We start from the raw sequence: 25,886 nt of genomic DNA on the forward strand, positions 1-25,886 counted from the left end.
AGTCCCCTTCCCAACTTCCCACTGCTGGCCATGGAGAACCCTCAAAGGAGAGCTTCTTTCTAAAATATCACTCTAGTTGTCCCCTGAGGATTTCTGAGAGCCATTTTTTTTTCTCTTTAGTTCATGATCTGTTTTTCTCCATAAATCATGTGGGGTCATACTTGCATGTCAGAGGCCCCAGATGAAGAGAGTCACTGTACTGTACTATCAGCAGCTCTCTGCAAACGGAACTGTGTTTCTCTCTCTCTTTTTCTCTCCCTCTCCCTTAAACTAACTCACAGTTTAGTCTATTGTAAAAGTTCCTGCTTCATTGGCTGGCAGATTTTCATAGGAACTAGTTAAAAAATAAATAATTCAAATCTGTCCCTTTGCTTTCGACAGGCTTAACCTTCACTGGTTATGGTTAAGGAAGCATTCAAACATGTCCTGCAAGGACAATGTTGAAGCAGTTATATACACTTGGTGTTAGGGCTAGTAAGTTAGTCAATGGGGCTGGCAAGACCTTAAAATCAATGCTTTGTTTCTGTGATGGGAGGGAAGCAGCTCCTCTTGGATGCTGTAATTTCAGCTGCCTGGGGCTGCAGAAGCGGCATGCACCTGAGCGATTGGTAGAGCCCAGCCTGAGGAAAGAGCCATTTGGCATGGGTAGGATAGCCCTTGCATAACACACACCAGCTCATTGTTCTCACAATAGGAAGAGCAGATGCTCTTGGGAAATTTGGCAGTATAACACATGGAGAGAACGGAGCTCTGCACTGAAGGCTTATGATAGGAAACTGTTAAGCTTAACTGTTTTTGTTTAGTGTTTTTCTCCATTCCATTAAAAATGTAGCAAATGATGCTTCCATTTCCCAATTCTACCAAGTGGCAGCAGGATGTGGGGGCAGAGGGCAACCCATGTACTTCTGAAGAGATGGGTTCTCGAGGCTCAGCATGTGATAAGCCAGATATATTTGATTTCCAATATGCATGTATGCAGAGAAAGCTTCCAATGAATGGTGCTGACATTTATCTTTAGTGTCTAGCACTGGTGGGGTTGGTCACCCCTGTGCTCAGGAGTGAAAGTAAATGTCAGGAAAGATTAGTGGCCATATACTACCCACACACATGGGCATTTTTCATTCTCTGTGTATTCTTCATGCTGCTCTTCATTTAGGTAACAGTTGTGAGAAATGAGATGTACCTGTGCTCCAGGGGGAGTGAAATTATGGAAATGTGTGCAGTGTTATCAGCAGGGATTTTCGCTGGGATTATTTTCAATGCAAAACACTACTTATCAGTGGCTTTACTCTGACTATTGGAAACAGGGGCATAGGAAGTCTTCGTATTCTGGAACTATGTCCTCTTCTGGGTCTGGGAACTCTGAAGAGCATATTAGACTTCTAATATTTATGCTATTATTTGGATCCATTCATAAAGGAATGTGAGAAGTACTGAACTGAGGAATGGAGTGGAGGGAAAAAAGCCTTGGCTTGGAACTGCACATCCTAATTATCTCTACATTAGTCACAGAAATAAAAACACCAACAGTGAGGGGGAAACACAGATGAAGGAGTACACGAACAATTAGTATTTTGTGATATCTGTCCTGTAGAACAAACTCCATATCCTGGCCAACTAGTAGCCCCCTACAGACAGAACAAGGGCAACCAGTTAGCCCAAATCCTGCCTTAAGCCTTCCCAGCATCCCCTCTCACTGCTTCAGTTCTACCCTGTTAAACACTGTGGAAGCCATGCTAAATCATACTGAGGAATTTCAAATTAAGGAGCTAGAGAGAGAGTTCATTGCATAAGAGCAGTCTTTATTCATCCAGAGGACCCAGATTTTATTTCCATTACCCGGATGGTAGCTCACAGCCATATGTAACTCCAGTTCCAGGGAATCCAATGCCTTCTTCTGGCCTCTGAGAGTACCAGGCAAGCCCATACATGTGATGCACAGACATATTTATAGGCAAACACTCATACAAATAAAGTAGTAAAATAAAACCTTTTTAAAAATTGAAAAAAAAAATCAGAAATCCAGAAAAACCTATCCTAAGTAGAAAATGCATTCCAAGGTCACTTGTTTGTGAAATAAAGAAAATTAGACCCAGCTGGTCCTCACTGAAGGTACTTGGTTGTGTGAATGTGTGTGTGTTATAGGTGCTCCCTTAGTGGTAGGGCTGGACTTTCTGGGTCATCTCATCCTAACAAACTACACTATTAAGTTCTCCAAAGCAAATGACAGGAGACCCTGTGAGCAGAACTTTCTTATTCTCCCTGTGACCACACAGACTTGAAGTTTCACTCCCAAAATCCACTCACCCTACATCCTCTTCCTATCAAGTAGAAAGATCCACAAGCTGAGCACTCTGGAATCCAACCCATGGCTTCTCTCACAAGAGAGACACTTTTGAGGGAAAGTGTCTCTAGGACTTTGCAGACTAAAGGAAGCATGGGCTAAGGGATAACACACCACAAACATACACAGAATAGTCGTGATCCATTTCAACCTTTCACAGCTTTACACCATTTCAGGAGGTGTGTTTCATTTCCCCACCTAAATTTGAAATGTTTAACATATCAAACTACAAAATAGCAAGCTAACTCTTGCTAATAAGAATCACAGAACAAAGGGATGAAGAATGTGCACCAATTACCTTTCCTGATTAAAAAAAAATCACTTGGCAATTCATTATGCAGGGAGAAAATTTGGGATGAGCTCTATCTACCATTGGCTCTTTCCTCAGTTAGATTGTTTGTGTAGCTACTCTTGTGTTGATTATGGAGGGTGTTTAATAAATTTGGTAAGTGATAAAATTTTAAAAAAAAGAATCTAGCAGATCTTATGCTTGCACTGGAATAATATATACACTCATTACCTCATTGGATTTCTACTTACCTCTCAAGGAGGAGGAGTGTTTGTTTCAGATGAAAATACTAAGATGACTTATATTTCAGTAACTGTCTTAGGTTCTTTCTTGTTGCTGTGATAGAACCTTTGGACAAAGGCAACTTAGGAGTGGAAGGTCTATTTTAGCTCACAGTTCAAGGTGTCATGGAAAGAAAGTAGGGACAGCAGAAGCTTGAAGCAGTTGGTCACATGACCTCCACAATCAGAAGAAAGCAATGAATGCAGGCTCAGGGTTTTTTTTTGTTTCCTTCTATTTTATGCAGACCAACATCCCTTTCCAATAAATGATACCACCCACAATCAAGATGGGTCTTCCCATATCAATTAACATATTTGAGATAATGAGGTCTTTGATCCACTTGGATTTGAGTTTTGTGCAGGGAAATAAATATGTATCTATTTGCATTATTCTACATTTAGACATCAAGTCAGACCCACCACCATTTGTTGAAGATACTATCTTTTTTCCTTGAATGGTTTTGGCTCCATATCTTAGGCTTCATGAGTGTTCCCTAGTAAGTGAAGTGGGGACTGCTTTTGGACACAGACTTACTTGCCAGATTTTTTATTACTTCCCCCTGGTGGGACTGCCTTACCAGGCCACAGGGGAAGAGGACATGCTCAGTCCGGATGCATTGCAAGTTGGTGAGCTGCAGTGGACTGGAAAGGGGGCTCCCTTTTTTTGTGAAGTAGGCAAGGGGGGAGGGGTGGGAGGGAGAGACTGTGGAAGGGGAAGGAAGGATGGGGCTACAACCAGGAGGTAAAATGAATAAAATAAATAAATAAATAAAAACATAGTAAAAGCTAATACCCCACAGGTATGCCCATGAGCCCATCTCCCAGTTGACTGCTGAGCTCCTCACAATAGCAGTTGGCATTCTTAACCATCACAGTGATTTATCCAAGGTGATGCCTTTGAGAGTGACAGGATCAAAATTTGAATCCAGGTGGTTGCTCTCAAGAGCACAGGGTCAGCTCTCTTTTCATGCTGAATATTGTGGTGGCTTGCATGAGCGTGGCTTTCATAGGCTCGTTGTTTGAATACTTGGTCCCTAGTTTGTGTAAGTGTATGGGAAAGATTAGGACTCGTGGCCTTGTTGGAGAGAGTAGAATTTGAAATTTTAAAAAGCCCACACCATTTCCAGTAGCCTGCCATTCTCAGCTCTCTGCCACATGATTGTGTCTTAAAATACGAACTTTCAGCTACTGCTTCACCATCATGCCTGCCTGCCTGCCGTCATAATCCCTGCTATGATGGTCATGGACCTCTGGAAACTCTACATCCCAAAAAATCTCTTACTACTCTAAATCGACTTTGCACCATTTCTTACCATAGCAGTAGAAAAATAACCTACAGGCACAATTTTGTATGTGTGCCTCTCAGAAATTATACCATGCTCATGGAATAGCTAATTACTATCAGGAATTCACATTAAAACAACAAATGTAGTGCTGAGTCATGGTCCAGTTCCTCATGAGAAAAAATATCATGGGACAAATAGAAAGATAATAAGTCATATCTGTCTTTAAAATGTATCAGGATACACAAATTTTGGGTAAATAGTGAGTTAAACATGTGATTTGATCAAGATTCATGCATTTACCCATTTATTCACACATCTAAATACATCATTAATACTTATACTGTGCCTGTTCCTTCTGCAAGGTCTAGAACACAGCACACTCACATTCACACGTGCTCTCCATAGAGAGTTCCCTGTGGAAGGAGAATCACAGGCTAGTTGTGTAGGAGTCCTCCCTCAGACGAAGGACCTGACCTGACTCACATGTTGTGGGATGGGAGCTGAAGAGGTGATCAGCGTGTTCACAGTGGAGTTTTCAGAAGTCTTAAGTTGCTGCATTTGTGTTCAGTAATCCTTTCCACATCCTACCAAAAAGACAATTAAACCAGAAGGGGATAACCACAGGTATGAAAGTGTACCAGGTTCTCAAATTCTCTTCCATGTGATCATCCTGGTGGCATGGTTATAGAGAAGACCCGATGAAAGAAAGAAAAAACAAACAAACAAACAAACAAACAAACAAAACTAATCAGAGAGGACTCCAGAGAGCTTAGGGTCCATTCTAATTAAGAAAGATTTTGTAGCTCCTGGAGAATGAGTTATATCTTTAGCTAAGTAAATGTTAATGCACCGTGTTTATTTTGTCATTATTACGAAGCTTGGTTCTCCTTTTCATTGTCAGATCATTTGTCAGCTTGAATGTTTTCAGCAGAGTTGGAGGCACTCAGTGATATAGAACTCGACAAAGGAGATGAGTTCACAACAATTCACTGGAGGGACACAAAAATCATCATGCTTTGTTTCATTCAGAATTGTATGTGTGGTTGTATGTGAGGTTGAACTTCTCCGTTTTCATACTTTTAAAAAAGTCTTCACTAAAGGTCCCTGATCTGTGTATAAATGAAAGATGGACCAATATTACAGTTCCTAAAGGTTTTTATTCTAAAAAGAAGAGAGGAAAGTATATTAAAGATACTTTGTCTCAAAAACAGATACATCTAAACACATCTCTGCAACTAAGGCTCACTGAACATCAGAAAAGAAGAGGAAGAATGACTGTAAGAGCCATACTGCTAGGAAGTCTGCTATGAAACAGTCTCTCCTAGAAATGGATACAGAAACAAGACTAGAACAATGGAAATATCGACAGACAAGGGAATATGAGAGGGAGAAAATTTCATGAAGTCTCACCCCTAGACAAAACTCTCAGGCAATTAATTACTGTTTGGAAAAGGATAATTAGCCTTATTGGTTGTCCAGTGCAGAGTAATCAGACCTCAAACCATATATACACAGACAAAAAAAAAATAGCAGACTGAGCAGGAGATAGATAGATAGATAGATAGATAGATAGATAGATAGATAGATATACACACATGTAACAATATTATATATAAAAGCTATCAACTGGGGGTCTTGGGAGAAGTTTGAGAGAGAGAGTAGCTGGAAAGGTCTAGAGGGAGAAAAGGTAGGAGGAAGTAATATAATTCTATATCAATTTTTAATTTTTTTAATTTTTGAAATAATACTGTGGTTTAGGGTGTTTTCTGAGGGTCTTTTGTATCCATGCAATCCATATCACAGGACAGTGTATCAAGGCAGATAGACAGAACCCAGGTACAAACACAATTACAGGAAATAAAATCCAGGACAGAAAAAGCTATCCTGACAGGCTATAGAGGTAGGCCAATCTAATGGTGTGGTACAGGCTCAGGGACAAGAAACAAATGTAGTAGATAAGAAATCGGAGAAAAGACTGTGTACACATAGGGGTTAAATTGTTAAATGACGACCACAGCCACACAAAGCCATGGGAAATGACAGCTTTGTAGATCATCTTGGAAAACTAGCTTACAGCCTGGGGGATAGGGGAGAACAAGGACAGATACTCATTTTGTTATGGCAAGGTTATTTTGTAACATGTTGTCAAATTTCATCTTAATTTCCTAAGTGGAAAAAGTAAAACTATAAACGTACAAACGAAATCCTGAGGGGTGGAAGGGATGTGAAGTGGTTAAGAGTGCTAAGAATGCTTTCTGCTCTTGCAGACAACCAGAGCTTGGTTCTCAGTACCCATGTCTGACAGCTCACAGTAGCCTGTAATTCCAACTCTGAGGATCCAGTGACTTCTGGCCATTGAATACACTCACATTTATTTGTACACACTTACAGATAGACAGACAGAGAGACAGACTAGACAGACACACACATAATTTTAAAATAGAATTAAATATAAAAACACAGTTTTCACTAAAAGTATCTATGTATAGCATATATTCATATGTTAATAAGAAGTTAAGAATCTTGTTGTGAAAATATTGTGGAGTCTAGTTACACACACCAAGACAGCTTTGACTTCACTGGGCATCATAACATCATATAATCAACAGCATACATGTATTCTGTCAATTATCAAACTTTCACTATGTGTTATAAAGTTTATCTAGTGAGATGATATTGTAAATTCCTTACACATTTTAAATAATTTAATCCCAATCAAAGCTGTATTTTAAAAGTTGAAGTTAATACACCCATTTTGAAAATAAAAAGCTGAACAGCACCACAGAGATTAGTGGTAGAGCTCAGATTTGAACTGTGGAAGTTAGGCTCAAGCCTTTGATTATTATGCTGTGGTGTCCAGTGAAGACCACCATTGGCAAACACAATGTGATGATGAGTGACATAGAGTCACACATACATACTTTTCACATTTTAAAGCTGACAAGTAATTAGGGTAGAGAATGTGTACCTTGAATTCTTCAATCCAAATCCATAGGAAAAGCAGAGATAGTGGTAATAAAATGAATAAGGCAAAGGCTGTGACAGAAGAGGGAAAGGCCTAGAAAGCAAACATTTTTATAAAGAGTTCACACACTCTCCAGAAACCAGAAAGATGCAAATAAAATTAGGAATAAAGAATCCCTTTACCCCACACAGATAAAACTAGTTGAGGTGTCTGCCCTTGTACTCCACTGGAAAGTGCAGTGCAGCTCAGTAAGGCTGGTTGGAAAGCAAGGTATTGGCTCTTGATACAATGAAACACTGAGGCTGTTAATGAGCAGCATAAATAGTGAGTGTGCTTCTCAGGAAAGGTTCACAACAGTTTGTGAAGGGCTGCTAGTCGTGGAATTGTATGGGACAGAGGATGTTGGAAAGAAAGCCTCAGTAAATCAAAACAATGGATACATCAGTGGCATATACATACAAGGTACCAACACATTTTATAAAGATGCATGCACACTTAATGAGATTTATGAAATGCATTTGTCTGAGGAGCTGTAGAGCAAGGAGGCCAGGAATAGAATTGACAATGAAGGGGAAAACAAGAAAGCGCTTTACAGGGATCAATGATCCCTTGTTGACAACGCGGGTCTTCAATGAGGAGTGTGATTGACTCAGCCCTCAGCCATGCTGCATGTGTAGAAAAATAATGAAGAATTATGAGTGAGATCAGGAATGGAGTATGAGGTAAGGGCCCAGGTACAAGAACAGGAATGTCAGTTATGGTTAGACAAGAACGGAGGTAAATGCAACTGACATCCAAGCTCTATAGCAGCTTAACTAACTGCTGCTCCAGTCGTGGGAATGCAGAGCCAGGAACAGATGGGAGCCTGTAGATAGGAATCATGTGGACAAGCTAGGAAAGCATAATGTCTCCAGCAAGGTGCGAAAAACTTGTGGAATTAGTCTTGACACACGAGTGACAGCTGACAGGGTAAAAAACCGGAAGGTACATCTGACATCAGCTTATTTGAAGCAGAAGTGGTCAGAGGCTCAGAGGAAATAACTTCATTCTAAGTCCCCTAACAAGTAAAGCATAGCAGCTGGATAGAAAATAGGAAATTGAAACACACAATCCACACAAGCTGAATTGAAGTAAATGTACAGAAACAGGGTGAGGATGCTCTGTTGCCACTAGCGTGATGCTTGGTCTAGATCCAACAGGACAATTTGATTTGGTTGGGAAAATGTATAGATGAGCTTTCTAAGTGCATTACTTCCAGCATCTTTATGAAGAGTTATTGTCTTCTATGTAATAAGTTGAAAAAACAGGAAGGAGAGAGAGAGAGCAACTGGGTTTGCAGCTAGAGTAAAATGTTAGCCAAGAGAGGAGTTTATCCTTTTCAGAATTTATGGATGGTCTATTGTGTGTAGTTTTCAAAATTGGACATACTAAGAAAACTTCAAAAAGCCCTGTAGCTCAAGCACTTCTATTCACATCACCGCAAGAGATGAAGCCCCCGACACCTGTTGTTCTGCTCTCCTGAAAAAGGACTTAGTTTTTGCTAAGCCTCAAAAACCAAAAGATTAAAGGGCTGTGCTCTCAAAAATCAAGGGATAAATGACATTTGTCAAGAAGACATGGCTTTGAATGGTCACAGTCAGACACATAGAATTCATACTGCATGTAGCTAAAAGAATAAAGCACCTTGGAGAGAGGGGGATAAAACAAGCTGAGTGGTCTGAGAACATGGTCTTAATCTTGTTCATGGCACTCACCACCTCTCCTGATAAGCAGACATCTGGGTGAACGTTATACTCTCATGGTTAAATAACTGCAAAGATATCTGCCTTTGTTTTACTATTACGTAAGAACCCTACCACCCCAGTGGAAAACAGAATTAGCCCATTTCTGTTTTTAATCTTGAATTACTTGCTAATTGATGTTTAAGAGGCCCACTGCTGTATTGTATTTGCACAGTCATTAACTGTATTTGATTACAGATGTTTCAGGTGTAGCCAAAATGTCCCCTTACCTGCTGACAAATGAATGCATCAGGTAGTTCTTAAACACCACCAGTCCCCAGGAGGCCCAAAGGGCAACAAGAAAAATAGTCCGCAGGGAAAGAGCAAAATAATCACAAAGAGAATTAAGTAGGTGGGAGGCTATGCTCAAGCTTTTAAAAGCACACTTTGAAAATGCCTTTCAGATATTAGGAATAAAGCTGCTAGGAACGTAGTTGAGCAAATGTCTTTGTTGTATGGTAGAACATCTTTCAGGCATATGCCCAGAAGGGGTATAGCTGTGTCTTGAGGTAGCACTATTCCCAATTGTCTGAGAAAGTACCAGATTGATTTCCGAAGTGCTTGTACAAGTTAGCACTCCCACCAGAAATGGAGAAGTGTTCCCCTTTCTGCACATCCTCACTCTTTGATCACTTCCCCCTGGCAGGGGAGGGAGAGGTTTGCCAGGCCACAGAGGAAGAGGATGCAGGCAGTCCTAATGAGACTTGATAGTTTAGGGTCAGGTGGTAGGGGAGAGGGCTCCCCCTTTCTGAGGACTAGGCAAGGAGAACAGAGGGGAAGAAAGAAGGAATGAGGGACCAGGAGGAGACATGGGAGGGGCCTATAATCAGGATGTAAAGTGAATAAATTATTTTTAAAAATAAATTTAAATTTAAAAAAGAGAAGTGTCTTTTGAGGAGAATATGAAAGGTTTACAAAAATAAAGAAAAAAGAATTATCACTCTGTTATACATCAAGTATCAACCATTGCCGTGGATGTGGGCTCTGTCCCTCCCCCAAGGGATTTGTGTACTGGGAGCTTGGTTCTCAATGTGACCATCTTAGAAGATCATGTAATTCTTAATTTGTATGCCAAGTTATTAGATAACTGAAGGACTGACTTGTAAGGGAATCACTAGATGGGTTATTTCTCATGAGAGAGTAACTATCATGTATGTGTCCAACCACTTGCCAAGTATCCTCCATGGTTTCCTGCTCAGCTACGTAGTCTCTTCCCCAACATGCTCCCATCATGATGCCTTTTGCCGCACTGTGATCCTGCCACAAGGGTGACTTAGTGAGGCAGCACCAGTCTCTAAAACTAGGTTAAATGAACCTCCATTCTTTACTGTATACTCAGCCTTTAGTATCTCATTGTGCCAGAAGACAGGCTGATGCAGCACCTTATCCACAAACACAACCCAAAAGCCTCCTCCATTCATATTTCCTCATACTAATATAGTCCACCAAGACCCAGAGGGCCAACACAGTCAGGAAACACAAACCATAAGGAGGTGGAAGGGTGAGTCACAGATCAGAAATACACAACTGGGAAGTCATTTATTCCCCCCTGTGGGACCTGAAAGTTACTCTCCTAGGTGAGCAAGGTTTTTTTGATAGTGTTATAGTCACCTGGCAACCTTCAGCTTTAATGTTTTCAGGAAACTGATTCAGAGGATGGCATGGAGTGTGGAGGATCCTGAACTCTCCAGAAACTCACAGTGTGGCCTAGAGCATTCTAGACAGCAGGGTCCAGAACATTCAGGAGTTCAACCCCTGTGTTTTCAGACTGCACATGTCCTCAGCTACGAGTTGATTAGACTCAAAGCTGTTTCTGTGTGCTGGTGTTCTGCTTAAATGATAGTTTCTTTAGTCCCAGCTAAACAAGAGGGCAAGTCTTTATTTTACTTAAGATGATTGAATTAATAAATTTTTTGCGTGATAAAACCAGCAACAGCAATTTGAAACTACCCATTCTTTCCCCCAAATCCTAGTCCCCTGTGTTAGGCACTTTACTTGTTCTGAGGCAGTGCCCAGACCTGACACGATTGGGACAACTGTCTCTTCTCCAGCTATGAGCATGACCTGACAGGCACACTTGCCTCTGCCTAAACAAGATCACTCCTGTCAAAAAAGTCTTTACATGCTTCTCCCCTTTTTTCCAAAATTCACTCTTTAGGAAAAAAAAAAAACAAAAACAAAAACAAAACAACAACAACAAAAAAAAACACACTTCTTTTAAATTTCTGAAAACACTGCTCAAATGGCACTTTGTTGAGATTCATAATAAAGTGTTCTCTGTATTTTTCTTTTCATTATTCTGCTGTTTTTCACACACACACATGCATGCATATACACACACTTGGCAATTGAGCAAAGTGTTCACATTAACTATACTATCTGTCTCTCCTCTTTGGCAGATAGGTTTTCCCAGGGCAAATGGATTTATCAGTTTGATGATATATCCTATGATTTTGAACAAACACATATCCATATATATCAGGCACTCAAAAAAAAAAAACCGCTGGATAAATGAATGAATAAGTGAGGATCTACTTTGCTTTGCCATCTTGTCTCCACTGCTTCCACCTAAAATCTAGCTACAGTGAGGTATTTAACATCTTTTGTGTCGGAAAACAAGAATGCTGGGCTTTGAATTATGTTACTAACTCAGCTTCAGCTGCTTCTTCTTCCTGCTACCACCCCCACATAAACTCCCACTAGGTACATCTCAAATGCTACTCTCCTGTGCTTTCCTCCTTTGCCTTTTCTCCTCCCCAACCAGGCTCCATCCTTTCTTTCTACAAACATTTCAGCATCTTTGATTCAGAATTTACTATGCTAGCCATGGAAGATTCCAAATGCTAGACAATTTCCCTGAATTTGATTAGCTCACAGTGTACTAAAGTTTGCTTCAATGGCTCTCAGTGAATAAATCACCCTAAAGCCTGACATTTTGTGCCACAGTGAAAAGTAAGGCTTAGAGTCTCAAGAAACTGGGCACAGTGGCACTTGCCTGTAAGCCCAGCACTCAGGGTAGCAGAGGCAGGCAGATCTCTGTGAATTCAAGGCCAGCCTGGTCTACAGAAGAGAGTCCAGGAGAGACTACAATGGAAACCCTGTCTCAGAAAAACAGCAACAAAGGAAACCATTCTTCATTTTATCATGAAGATAAAAATTCCTGTCATAGAGTATCACTTCATAATTCATCTAAATGATATTTCAGAAGTAATTATACACAATATAATATACATAACAGTGCAAACCATAATACAGAATTAAACTAAACAATACCAAGATGTCTTGTTGACATCCACTTGGAGTCTAAGCATGGGAGTCTCTTTGTCTTCTCTCCAGTGCCCAGCAGTGACCACATTTCTTTGTTCCATGCCTTGTTTCATGCTGACTCGCTCTAGAAGTTACTTAGCTCTCTGATTCCCATGAGTTTTTGAGCTGCTTGAGGCCATCTCACTGTTCTGCTCAGCAATTGTAGACTGCAATTGAGAGTTAAAGGAATCTTGTTTTCCTTTCCTACATGACCGTCATTTGTCTTTTCTTCTGCATGTGAGCCTGCCATCCAACACTCTCCCCTCTCCATCAAGCCCCTTGTTTTTCATTGCGATTTTTTTGCATTCCATCCTTCTTAACTCCCCCTTCTGTCTCCAGCATTATCTACCTGCCATGCCATCCCTCTTCTCCTTGCCCAGGTTATGGTGCAGTCTTCACATCCACCCTCCTGGTCATCACTCTCTGTCATCCTCCTGTCCTCACAGCCCAGACAAGGGATGGTTTATTGATCTCTTGGTAATGCCCGAGTGCCTCTGAAGGTTAAGGTCAACAAGAGCAAAGCATCCTGCTGACCCACAAAACCTAACTTTGCTTTAGAAAGGGTGGCGGGGCATCAATTATTCAGAGTTGTCAGACCATGGGCACACTCATCCAGTGACACTGGGTGGGAAAATGTGATGACCAGGAAGAAAGTTAATACAAAAAGACTGTCACATGTAGATGAACCCTCACAATCCGGGGGCTGCTGGAGCTGACAGTAATGACAGGATCAGCAATGGTCATGGAAAAAGTGAGGCTGAGTACAATCCCATGAAAAAAAAAGATGATCATCAAAAGCACCATCAGCATCTAGGAAGAAACATCTAGGTTTATGTCTTTTTTTATTTCTCTTATCTCCTACAACCCCACATGTAGTTCACCTTTATTTTTCTACTTTCTCCTGAGCTCCAGAAGTCAAAGTAAACTCAAATCATGGTGCTTTTCATTTGCCCTTTTTGCTACATCTTTACAGTTTCAAAGCCCTGCACTGTCTCAGGAGCTGTGAGTCAGATTGGAATGAGTTACCAATTAACTCATTCCAAAGAAATGTGTTCCCGAGTATCAGTGTCTCATTCCAGTGCCGTTATTTTCATCTGCCACCCAACTCACTCTTGGACTTTGGCACATGCAGTCACTGTGCTGAATACCCATCCCTTTCCCCACCTTCAGATAAACAGAAAACAGCAACAAAGGAAACCATTCTTCATTTTATCATGAAGATAAAAATTCCTGTCATAGAGTATCACTTCATAATTCATCTAAATGATATTTCAGAAGTAATTATACACAATATAATATACATAACAGTGCAAACCATAATATAGAATTAAACTAAACAATACCAAGATGTCTTGTTGACATCCACTTGGAGTCTAAGCATGGGAGTCTCTTTGTCCCATTCACGTCTCAGGACTGTTTTTATCTCTCTTCTTGTGGGTAAAGCTTTACCTGAGTTTGAACGCTGACGCTATCATCATCCTTCTCACTGGACTTCCAATATGGAAATGAATAGCAATAACAAGCAGGCATGTACAAGTACCTTTGAAAAGGCCTTTCTTACTGTGAGTACAATGCAAGCATAACTCTCATTACTATGTCATCTATATGTGCTCAAGGTACAAATTTAATGTCCTGTGCTTCTCCCTGAGCGGGCAATTCTACTTAGCAGCTATTGAATCAAGGGATGCTGTCAAGGCAGAAGCAGAGTCCTATCCATGATGTGTCAAGTCTCTTGGGAGAGAACCCTTTTACCAAGGTTGGAGGAGAAATTCTACATGGGCATTGCCACACTTATTTTAAGCAAGATCATGTCACAAATGTTGGAAGACAGAGCTAATCTCTCTCTCTCTCTCTCTCTCTCTCTCTCTCTCTCTCCTTCTCTCTGTCAAGAAGACGACATGTTTTCTTTGTTGTCATCCTAATAATGATTGTCTCCCTCTCAGAAAAATCACTGGGCAGGTTTCCTTCCTACTATAAAAGATTCAGCCTTCCCAAAGTTAGAGTTACTCAGTTATAAAGAAAACCCAACATTGCTTCAGTGGGTCCATAGCACACATGGGAGCAGGACCATAGGAGGGCTAATGTGAACTTGGTACATCCACCGCAGTGACAGTACCCTTTGTCTGGAACACAGGAACATAAGCAATCTGTATCTTCTGCCAGCATCGCTTTGAGAAGTGGCAGGTTATTCATTACTTTAAAATTAGGGTGAATTCTCACACCTTCCATGTATCCTGACAGCTTCTGGTTGGTGATGAGAATTAGATATTGATACAGCTTTCTGGAAGATGAAGGGAGTAAGTAGTTTTCACAGACTGGTAGAGATAGAAAATTAATCTGAGGGACCCCATAACAAATGTTATTCTCAGGTTGTGGGTATAGGCTTTAAGTAAGGATCTTCACTGTCCTATTAAAGTTTGGAAGCTGAATAGTGAAAGGTAGTAGTGGGCAAGGTCCTCGCAGACAACATGGCGCAGAGTGGAAGGAAGAAAAATTGTGAAGACGTTGGAGCGGCAGATTTGCAAAATCGGGTGACAATGTGGCTATAGCTGACAAGCCCACAAGCCCCAGGGATAAATGAGATAAATTGTATATATGGCTCCGAGTGTATTGGAACTTTAGTACCTTAGTCTGTTAGGTTTCTCTTACATTACCTGGGCCTAGTGGCATAAACAACAAAGCAGCATGAGCGTCCAAGAACAAGGTGCCTATAGATCCAGCATCTCGTTTCTAATGGTTTGTTCTTGCTGTGTCCTCATTTATAGAAACCAGAGATTAGGGAAGTGTTCTTCTATATCTTGTTATAAATAAAGATAACAATCCTGCTATGAAGTTTCTGTCTTTGTGACCCAATTACCTCTTAAAAAGCCCTCATGCAAATGCTACTTTTTTAGAGATTGAAGTTTTAAAACTTACATTTTAAAAAAGAAAGGGATATGCAATCCATAGCAATTAGAAAGGTGCTTAGGTATTCCTTGCTCACTGGCCGGGTGATTGTTTCTATCTTTACACTTCCAAATCTCCCCAAGATTTAACTTTGACCTCCACTATTTTAAGGGGAAAGATGGTTGGGATGGGCATGGGGCTAAGGTCGTGGTACCAAGGAAGAAAAGGCATGCAATCATATGCAGAAACTAGAGAGGCTTAAGGAAGGAAAGGGCACATACAGGACACAAGCACACAAGTCACTATAGCACTTTCCCTCACTATGGATGAGCCTCCAGATTCATCTGTGATGTGGATGTGACCCATGGGTTAGGTCATTTAAGCCAAGTAAATATAGTGTTGTTACTGCTTCTATAACAGTAATAGGAACTCAAGGGCTATTTGTCTGCAATTTATACCCTGTAAGTATATTCTCCCTATACATGAAAAAAAAATGTTCCTGTATAGGGAGAGCTGCAGGCACAGAACTACTTTGGGACATGAAGTCTTGTGTCACCGAGAAGTAAGGTAGGAGTTGGCACTATTCTCTACTTTCTGATGTCTAAAGGTCCCCTGTGCAGAATACAGCAAGGCTCCTTTAATTTGATGGTTCTGAATATAGTCATTATCACATGTCTGTCAGTAGTAGTGTCTGGCCGTTGACTATTTGCCAAGTTTGTTAGGATTGTACAGATATCTTTACTATGTCCAGCTTCCCCAGCAGGCAGGGGAAAACTACATATGTAGTCTGTCACCACAAATCAGGCCTGGTCCTTTAGTGAACTTCAAATAATGGAGCTAATGCATCCATTTGCCAGTTACCTTTCAATCAGCTCCCATCAACCTGCATGGTACATACTCAAACAACTTCAGGCACGCTCTCTACCTCTAAGACTCCAAGCCCTAATGACCTATGTGAGATAAGTGTCTCTATGAGTGACGTTTTTCCTGACTTCCGGCAAACAGCAGCAGCTTCCACCCAGAGGAATCGCAGGGTTGTAGATTTTGTCGGCCAGGTATGGTGACAAGGTACATCGCTTTTGAGAAACAGCTGTTGTCTTGATTCTGCACACTTGTGGAAACAAAACACCAAGTTTTAAGATTCTCTGGCCTCATACCCCTAACTGTAAGTTGCTAAAGTATAACCCGGTGAACCCAAGACAGAAGAACCCACCATTCTTGTTTGTCATGGAAATCATCTGTTCCAGAACAGTCTGTCTGGCTCACTGTCATGTTGGGTTTACATTTAAAGGAAAAAGGAGGACAAGGAGGAGGAGGAGATGAAGAAGAAGAAAGGAAGAAAGACATTAGCTATCAATCTGAAGAAACTTTATAATCAAATCTATTGCATAGAACAAAACTGCTGACTCAACATACACACACATGCACACATACACACACACACACACAGATCCTACTCCCACCCCATCACCCCTTAATTTTCACAACAGTATCTTCTAGTTTGCTGTATAGACACCATCAGAACAGAAACAAAAATACTGTGCTGTTAGGCTTTGTGGGTAGAACCCAAGGCCACTCCCATAGTTCTGGAAATTCTTCTCTTAATGAGACTTGTTACACATGCACTGATTGGTAGGCTGCTCTTCGTGGCCTCATTGTTTGGCTTTCCAGTTAGAACGCTACAGACTAGCATATTCGACAACCCTCTAAGGAGTCATGAATTGTGAAAACAAATCACAGCTGCTAATCACTCTGACTGATGCCATATCTAGGGCATGCCATGAGACCCAGGAAACACCAGGTAAAGATGAAGCCGACAAATGAACACCACTGATTGCTGCACTCACTGTGGTAGGATACACACCTCTACCCTAATGACAGTAAAAGGCTATTTTATTTCAGACATAGTGATTCCTACCAACAAGTTGACTCTTTGTCTCACAGTGGGAGGGCACATTGAAAGAGGCACTGCCCCTGCCCATAGCTGAAGGGTAAATTCCATTCGACATCAGACCTGGTTAGGACTATTGATGTTCAATCCAGGCTGTGGATACTTTGTAGGGTACAAGTAACCATACTACTCTGTCCCTTGGAAGTAATCTAAGCCAGTGTTGAGTTTCCTCAAGTGCTTCTAGTCCAGCTCTATTATGCCTTTCATCACAGACATTACTTGATGAAGGACTAATACTTAAGATGTTTGACAGACTCGTTTTCCTGTTACGACCCATTTGCCCTCACCACACCTTAGAACTGTCTTAGAAAAACAGAGTCAGAAAACTTCCTGGGGCTGAGGAGATGGCTCAGTGGGTAAAGTGTTGAGGGGTGAGGAGTTGAGTTAGATCCCCACAACCCAAGTAAAAGCTCAGCATGGTGAAACACCCCTGTCACCCCATGCTGGGAAGATAGACACAGATAAATTTCTGACACTCATTAACCAGCTGGGCTAGACAAACTGGCAAGCTGAAGGCTCAGGGAGAGAGTCCGTGTAGAAAACTGAGGAGGATAGTGATGGTAAAGTTAGCCTTTCCTTCTATGTGCACATACATGGGTGTGCATAGCTTACATGCATATACATGGGTGTGTACACCTACATACATGCTCTACACAAAGGTGTTCTGACCCTTTCCCTTTGACTTTTGAGATCAAGCACCTGACTAAGGTACCCTGGTCCCAGGATGAGGCTAATCTATAAAAGGCATTATTTCCTGTGTAGTATTTACTGGGTAAGAAACAGCAAAATAAAATGTTGTGTGTGGGGGGGGTGTGTGGGAGCACACATGCATATGGCTTGCACACTTGTATTCATGTGTAAAAGTTCTCCCTGAAACTAAGAATTTCTTCCAGACTAGTCCTATGCATGACACATACACCTTTCCCCCTGAAGTAACCTCAAATGAGCAGACACAGCCTGGACACAGGGCCACCCAGAGCAGTCCCACTTAACAGTGTGGTCATGTTGAGTTTCCTGCTGGCTCGACATGCCCTAGGTTAAAAGGAAATGGCTACTTTGTTTTAGCACAGTGTCCTCCTAATCCCACAAGAGTGACTCAAACAAGCCAAAGTGAGGAGAAATTGCATTTCTGTACTTTCAGTAAAAATGCCCTTGACCCTGCTTCAACTGAGTCATCCGGATTAAATATCTAGGAACAAGTGAAAGATGATTGGGAAGGGGTAAAATTAGAAGTGCCAGATGTGACACATTGGCTTTCAAACTTGAAGCTCCTGGACAGAAGCAAATCACACACAGGAGTCACATGGAGGACGGCACAAGACTAAGCATGAGTCTTAGAACGGCCCCAGAAACCTTGGCCGTGAGGAAGTGATCCCAAACGCTCATGGATATTCTTATTTAACTGACTGATGAGTGTACCGACATCCCTCTGATGATTCTGACCATTAGTCCATCATGCCCAAAATCCCACCGGAGCAGTTTATCAGGATGGCAGAGATTTTCACAGTTAACCTTCAACCAACCTGCCTCTCCAGATATTCTGACTTCCCCACTCTCTCCCATGGTCATTGATTTGTAAAACAGGTATATATCACTTAAATGGAGACATGGATAGACATTTGCCACTGCTGTTTTCAAATTATGGGTTCCAAAACTCCCATAGATAGCAAAATTTTGATATTTAGCTCTTACAGTGAACACTGTGCTGTCTGCATACAACCTGAGTGTATCTCTCCTATAGTTCAAATCAATTCTATATGATTTAAAATGTCTACTCTAAACACTGAATAATTATACTGTAGTATTTAGAAAACAACAAGAAAAAAAAAACTCTGTACATGTTCTCTGTACATTGCTTATCAAGTATTTTTGACCTGTGGTTGGCTGAACTCATGAATTCACAGAAGGCTAATGATTAATAAGGTCAGGCAGTCCCTAACAAAAGAGGTTAGAGATGTAACTACACTCAGTCATTCCAACTGCCAAAGCAACTACAATCCAGCAATCATCAAGAGCTCACTATACTGTAGAGAATTGTTTTAGCAATTCCGGATTTCTTGGTGTTCCATATGAAGGTGAGAATTTTCCTTTCAAGGTCTGTAAAGAATTGTGTTGGTAATTTGATGGGCATTGCATTGAATCTGTAGATTGCTTTTGGTAAGATGGCCATTTTTACTATGCTATTCCTGCCAAGTCATGAGCATGGGAGATCTTTCCATCTTCTGGTGTCTTCTTCTAATTTTTTTTCAGAGACTAGAAATTTTTTTCATACAAGTCTTTGACTTGCCTGGTTAGGTTCACACCAAGGTACTTTATGTCCTTTGTGGCTATTGTGAAGGCTGTTGTTTCCCTAATTTCTTTCTCAGCTCTTTTGTCTTTGGTATACAGGAGGGCTACTGATTTTTTTTTTTTTAGTTAATTTTGTATCCAGCCACTTTGCTGAAGGTGTTGATCAGCTGTAGGAGTTCCCTGGTAGAATTTTTGGTGTCACTCAGGTATACTATCATATCATTTGCAAAGAGTGATATTTTGACTTATTCCTTTCTAATTTGTATCCCCTTTATCTCCTTCAATTGTCTTATTGCTCTAGCAATGACTTCAAGAACAATGTTGAAGAGATATGGAGAGAGTGGGCAGCCTTGCCTTGTCCCTGGCATTTTCTCAGACAACTAGGAATAGTGCTTCCTCAAGATCCAGCTATACCACTCCTAAGCATATACCCAAAAGAGTCTCAAGTACACAATAAGGACATTTGCTCAACCATGTTTGTAGCAGCCTTATTTGTAATAGTCAGAAGCTGGAAACAGCCCAGATGCCCCTCAGTGGAGGAATGGATGCACAAATTGTGGTATATCTACACAATGGAATATTACTTACAAATAAAAAATAAGGAAATCATGAAATTTGCAGGTAAATGGTGGGATCTGGAAAAGATCATCCTGAATGAGCTATCTCAGAAGCAGAAAGATGCACACAGTATATACTCACTCATATAGACATATAATATAGGATAAACCTGTACACCTGAAAAAATTAATCAAGAGGGAGGACTCTTGCTAAAATGCTCAATTCCTATCCAGAAAGGCAAAGAGGATGGACATCAGAAGAAGGAGAAAAGAGGGAACAAGTCATGAGCCTGACACAGAGGACCTCTGAAAGGCTCTGCCCTACAGACTAGCAATGTAGATGCTGAGACTTATGGGCAACCTTTGGGCAGAGTGCAGGGAATCTTAGGAAAGAAGTGGGAAACAGTAAGATCTGGAGAGAACAGGAACTCCACAAGGAGAGCAACAGAACCAAAAAAATCTGAGCACAGGGGTCTTTCCTGAGACTGATACTCCAACCATGGACTATGCATGGAGATAACCTAAGACCCCTGCACAGATGTAGCCCATGGCAGTTCAGTATCCAAGTGGGTTCCATTGTAATAGGAACAGGGACTGCCTCTGACATGAACTGATTGGCCTGCTCTTTAATTACCTCCCCTGAGGGGGAACCAGCATTACCAGGCCACAAAAGAAGACAATGCAGCCACTCCTGATGAGACTTAATTGACTAGGATCAGAAGGAAGGAAAAGAAGACCTCCCCTATCAGTGGACTTGGGGAGGGGCATGCATGCAGCGGTTTGGAGGAAGGGAGAGATTGGAAGAGGAGAAGGGAGGGAACCACAGGGGGGATACAAAGTGAATAAAGTGTAATTAATAAAGATTTTTTTAAAAAAAGAGCTCACTATAGAAGTGGTCAAAATGGGATCCAAGTTTGATGGAGATATTACTTGGTGATCAAACAATTATAACCATGTTCCCACCCAAGAATACTCTAGTTAACAATGAGGTTGCAATTCTTAAATGGAGATCAGACAAAAGTTTGCCATTTTTATGAGCATTTTATGACTTTTGTTTTTGGGTATTTTAAATATCTATTAGTAGTAGTATGTGTACACTATATGTGTGCACATGCCATGATATACTTGTAAAGGTAAAAGGATGGTTCTCTGCTTCAAATATAGGATCTAGGAATCAAATTAAGGTCATAACTTTTACAAAGTAAGTGCTTTTACTTTCTGAGCCGACTCAATGCCCACTCAATGACAGTTCTACACTGTAAGGTGCTCAAAATTTTTCTAATGTACTTACAAAGCCTGGCCTTTATTCTGCATGCATTTAGGATCAGGTGTAAATGTAGCATTTTTTTTTTCCTCAGAGAAAGCAATGAGATGAGAGCTGTACCCAAATGCATGGCTTGGGCTGAGCCCAGAGCATTTCTATCAAAGTATCCCAAGATCTAGGCTTGGAAGCTTATAGCCTCAGTACAATCCAATCTTCTGCAATCCCAGACCTCGAAAGCTTCAGCTTCCAGCCTGTATCTGCTAATCCACGCCTAAAACATTTCAGCCTCTGAGACTCATTGCTGACTAAACTCAGCCTTTCCAGTACTTTGTGAATTCTAGCTGGCTGATTCAACTCACCTTTTCCAGCCCAAGCCCAAACTGCCTTTCCAAGCTGACTGATTCAAACTGGCTTCTCTCACTTCTGACTGAATTGCTCTGCTTAGCCTCTAACTAACTCTAGCAATTTGTTCTAATGTTCTGGTTCCTTCTCATTCTCAGGATCATTCTGTCTTCACCTGTATCTCTATTGTTCTCCCTGCAACATGGCTCTGTAAAACTGTCCTGGTAAAAACTGCCTCTAAACTCTACAAACTGAACTGCACTGACTAAATGAACTGAATGAACTACAGAATGAACTCAATTCCACTGCACTGGCTCTCTGCACTGTTCTTAAGTAGCCTCTTTCCTGTGAACCTGAGAGTTGGGCTTATCCTATCTCTGACTGCTCATTCTGTCAAATTTTGTTTTGACTTGTCACTTTGTCTTCCTTTCAAGTAGACATCACTTTCAAACATGGTTGCTTCCTCGTTCTTCATTGTTTGGGGTTACAGCTGTGTACTAAGGGTGTGTTTGTATTCCAGCTAGAGGAATTAAAGATGTGTGGCTTGTCTGTATTCCAGCCAGATGCCACAGACCTAGAGACTCTTTGTATGTGATCTATTGCCAGAGCAGCCATATTTCTAGATTATAAGTCCTGTACAGTCAGCCTTAACTCACTGACCAAGACAGAGGACTGAACTACCATGGTCTGCTGTTTTACAAATCCAGATCATCTCTGTTTCAATCAGTACTTATTGTGATACCGACATTTATGTCTTGGACAACTAGAAAAGTTGGAATAGAAACTTAAGGATAACATTCTCCTTTCTTCCCTATTCATACTGGCTTTTGTTCATTTAGTCATCTGGTACTCTAGGGGGTCAAAGCTTAAGTTAACACTGAAATGGCTTCAACACTGATGCATGAATCTCTGTTATTAGTGACCTTAATAAAGTGCTATCTGGGATAAACCAAATAGACTTGGTACTATCTTGTCAGATTAATCAGACTAGCTGATGAAAGAAAACTTACCAGCAAGAAACTATACATAAGTATGAACAAGAAGCAAGACCTTGTGGGTCTCTTATATTTTGTTCTTCTTGCAAACACAAGCACATATGATCTTCCAAAGACATTTCCATACTCAAAGAATTCCAAGGCAGAGACAATTGGATAGATACATGGCCCGGAGATGATTTGTATATCCAGTATGAGAAAGACAAAAATAACCCAACACCAAGCAAAATATTGGGTAACCTTGCTGGCCTCTTATGTTGACTTGCTCAACTTGGGTTTAGTCGGGTATTTTTCAAATCAATGGACCATGCAGCCTGAACTTGGGCTATAGACATAATGTATTTGAGACATTGGGCACAAACTATGACCTCAGAGTCTTATGCCTTTTTCAGCATGAGACTGGACGAAGCTGCCTTGTTGGCTTATACTATGCCTTGAAAAACTGTCCTCTAAATGCCTGTGTGTGAAAAGCTTGATCTCTAGTGTGGCACTGTTCAGAGGTAACAGAAACCTGAGAATGTAGGATCTAATGAGGTACCTTTAAAACAGTGAGGCCTGCAGTCGAAGGAAACTGTGGGTCCCCTTACCTTTCCTCTCCTTTCTTCCTTGGACATGAGATGATAAGTTTTACAGCATCAGGCACTCATATCATGGTATAAAACCTCACCACAGGCCCAAAGCAATGGAGCCAACTGACCACACAACTGTGACCTAAAGCCATGAGCCTTTCTCCATAGAGGTTAGTTATTTTCAGTATTTCATTATAAATACACAAATCTGTCTGGAAGCCTGTAAGAAACGTAACGTCTATGACCCTTCATGGTTCATGAATCAGTCACTGGTGTTTTAGTCTATAACAGCTTCAGTTTTTCTTCCAAAAGACATTATTCCTGCTGGTATCCTGGCCAAAAATCCAAAAGAGTGCCTATGCTGAATGAGCACTGTCCATAGGCCAGAGCCAAGCCCATGCAAGAAAGTCCATACTGGAAACATCCTCCTGCCTTTGGCTTGTGGCAACACAGTGAGCTGTCTGGGTTAAAGAAAGTGAACTTCTTATCAGAAGGTACAACTGAACTCACCAGAACACACCAGCATTCAATTTATCTTCTTCAGAGTTCTTTTCTTTCTGATACAGAAAATAAATTGAGGAGAGGGAAGAGATGAGTGTGGGGTTGTGTTTCCCTCAGATTAAAGTCATTGATTACAGGCTGACATCATGGGAGCTGTTGAGACAATAAATTTTTGTTTTTCCTAAATGACTTTCTCATTGAAGATTAGAGTTCTATGGGGAAAGTTGTAGCCATCAGTGTTAAATTATTAGCTCATATTTAATACCCACATTTCTTGGCATTCTTTGTGGCTACAGCATTTTACTCTCTCCCCTCCCCAAGCATATGAGCCTGAAGTTCATCCAATAGCATCATGATGAGAAAAATCCCTCTACCTTGCCCTCATACCACTCTCCTTATGGCACTGAGGTTCCCAGGGTGGCTTCCAAGTGCTTTTCTGTTCCACGTCTCTAAAGACTGCTAAATTGGGTCGGATATGTGGGATTAAGCTCACCTCATAAAACTTGCTTGAGAAAATCTCAGATCCATTAATGCTTCATAAAATTTTTACAAGGTTTCTGCTAAAGGAAGGAAAACAAACAGAGGTGGTGTCGGCATCTAGGCGCTCCTTAAATCAAACATTCTCTCTCTAATGCATTTTTTTATGGCACCAATCAGAAAAGCAATCAACCATGAAGCCTGCGGCTTCTTCTGCTTCCATTCCTAGAGCAAAATCTGTAGTATCTTTAAGCATTCTGCATGAAGAGAAGCTTCTCTATTAATATTAATATACACCCATAGTATAAACACTCTCATGTGTATCTAACTATGTATATCCATATATACATACAAATATATCCATATATCTACACCTATCAACCCATCCATCTCTAAGTTGATTAGAAGACATCTAAGATTGTCAAAATGCCCATATTAAGATTAAAATTGCCATTATACAATTTGAGATCAGGAAACTTGGAAATGATGAAAATTAATCTTACACCAATTCCTGGGTGGAAGGCAGGGTAGATAAAACAGTGCTTTCTGGGTACATAGAAACCCTGATTGAAACCTTCTCCTCCCCCACAAAAAGAAAGGAAAGAAAGAAAAGAAAGAAGGGTAGGAATACAAGACTGCTAGAAATTTAAATGCTCTCTTATTTTTGCCTTTATATTTGTATTGTTCTTAGAGATAAGTGACAGTAAAGTAAATCACAGGTAACAACTGGACTCCAGGGTTTAAGAGGGCATTAATTTTTGAGATGGGCAACGAGACCATTTAGAATTATTGAATGAATGAAGCCCAGCTTCATCTATAACACACTGTTCCCAAAGTCCAGCACTGTAGAACCCAGAGGCCCTGTACCTAGACAACCGGTCTAAGAAAGAAGGGACTGTCCTGCCACCCCTTATGTTCTGGTTGTGTAACTTTCACCCAAAGCATTTTTTTTTTCATAACATACAAGTGACTGAAATATAGAAGCAATAATAACACTACCAAATATTGCTTAGATTTTTCTCCTTTATGTTCCATATATATTATAATTATCTGATCCTCAGAACAGTAAAAAAATAAAACTGTAATATCTTGGAAAAAGAACAAGATCTGCACTAAAATAAAAACTGGTGTTTAAATTCTAGCTTAGCCAGCTGCTAGCTTATATGACTTGAGACCTCTACAAACCTGTTATTGCATATGTAAATTAGGGATGGTAATCTCTGGCACATGAGTAACAGTATTGCAGTTTAATCTCTTAAATGTTACCATAAATCTAGTGTGCCTCAATGGGAAGAGGAAGTGGACCAACCCACTGATGGGCACTACTGGGAGGTGTTACTACCATTCCCACACTGGACCTCCTGGGAGGCAGTAAGGTCACTGAGATGAGAGAGATCACAGAGGGGCATATGAAGGGATTTGCAGATAGGAAAGAGAGGAGGGGATGGTGTAATTACATGATAATCTCAAGAAAAAAAATAGTAATCTTTAAAAATTTCATATGGAGATTCCAACCCCATTATTTCTCTCCTTTCTTCCTGACTACTTCAAGGTGCACAGCTTTGCTTTATCGCGTGTGGTCAGCCATGACACTCTACTTCCCAATAGGTCCAAATGTAACATGGAAAGCCAACCAAGACTGAAGTCTTGAGTCAAAATAAATCTTCCCTCCTGTTAAGTTGTTTATCTCATATTTCATCATAGAGGCAGAAAGCCAACTCCCAGCACATACTTAGATACTTGTAGAATAAAGTACACCCATTCACACTTTTTTATAGTCAAGGAAGCTAATTAACAATACAT

The 25,886-nt window shown here is 40.7% G+C and overlaps 1 protein-coding gene and 1 long non-coding RNA gene across 7 annotated transcripts in view; one reads left to right on the forward strand and one right to left on the reverse strand.

Annotated features, from left to right (window-relative positions):
- Nucleotides 1-25,886, reverse strand: part of Ntm (neurotrimin) — a 966,537-nt gene that overhangs the window by 340,185 nt on the left and 600,466 nt on the right. The window lies entirely within an intron of this gene.
- The window catches only part of LOC132648773 (uncharacterized), a 29,817-nt gene continuing 23,001 nt past the window's right edge, over nt 19,071-25,886 (forward strand). The window contains exon 1 of the long non-coding RNA XR_009587181.1: nt 19,071-19,164. This is a non-coding gene — a long non-coding RNA (uncharacterized LOC132648773). The remainder of the gene's footprint in view (nt 19,165-25,886) is intronic.

Source organism: Meriones unguiculatus, chromosome 1 (genome assembly GCF_030254825.1).
Source record: "Meriones unguiculatus strain TT.TT164.6M chromosome 1, Bangor_MerUng_6.1, whole genome shotgun sequence".
Classification (NCBI taxonomy): domain Eukaryota; kingdom Metazoa; phylum Chordata; class Mammalia; order Rodentia; family Muridae; genus Meriones; species Meriones unguiculatus.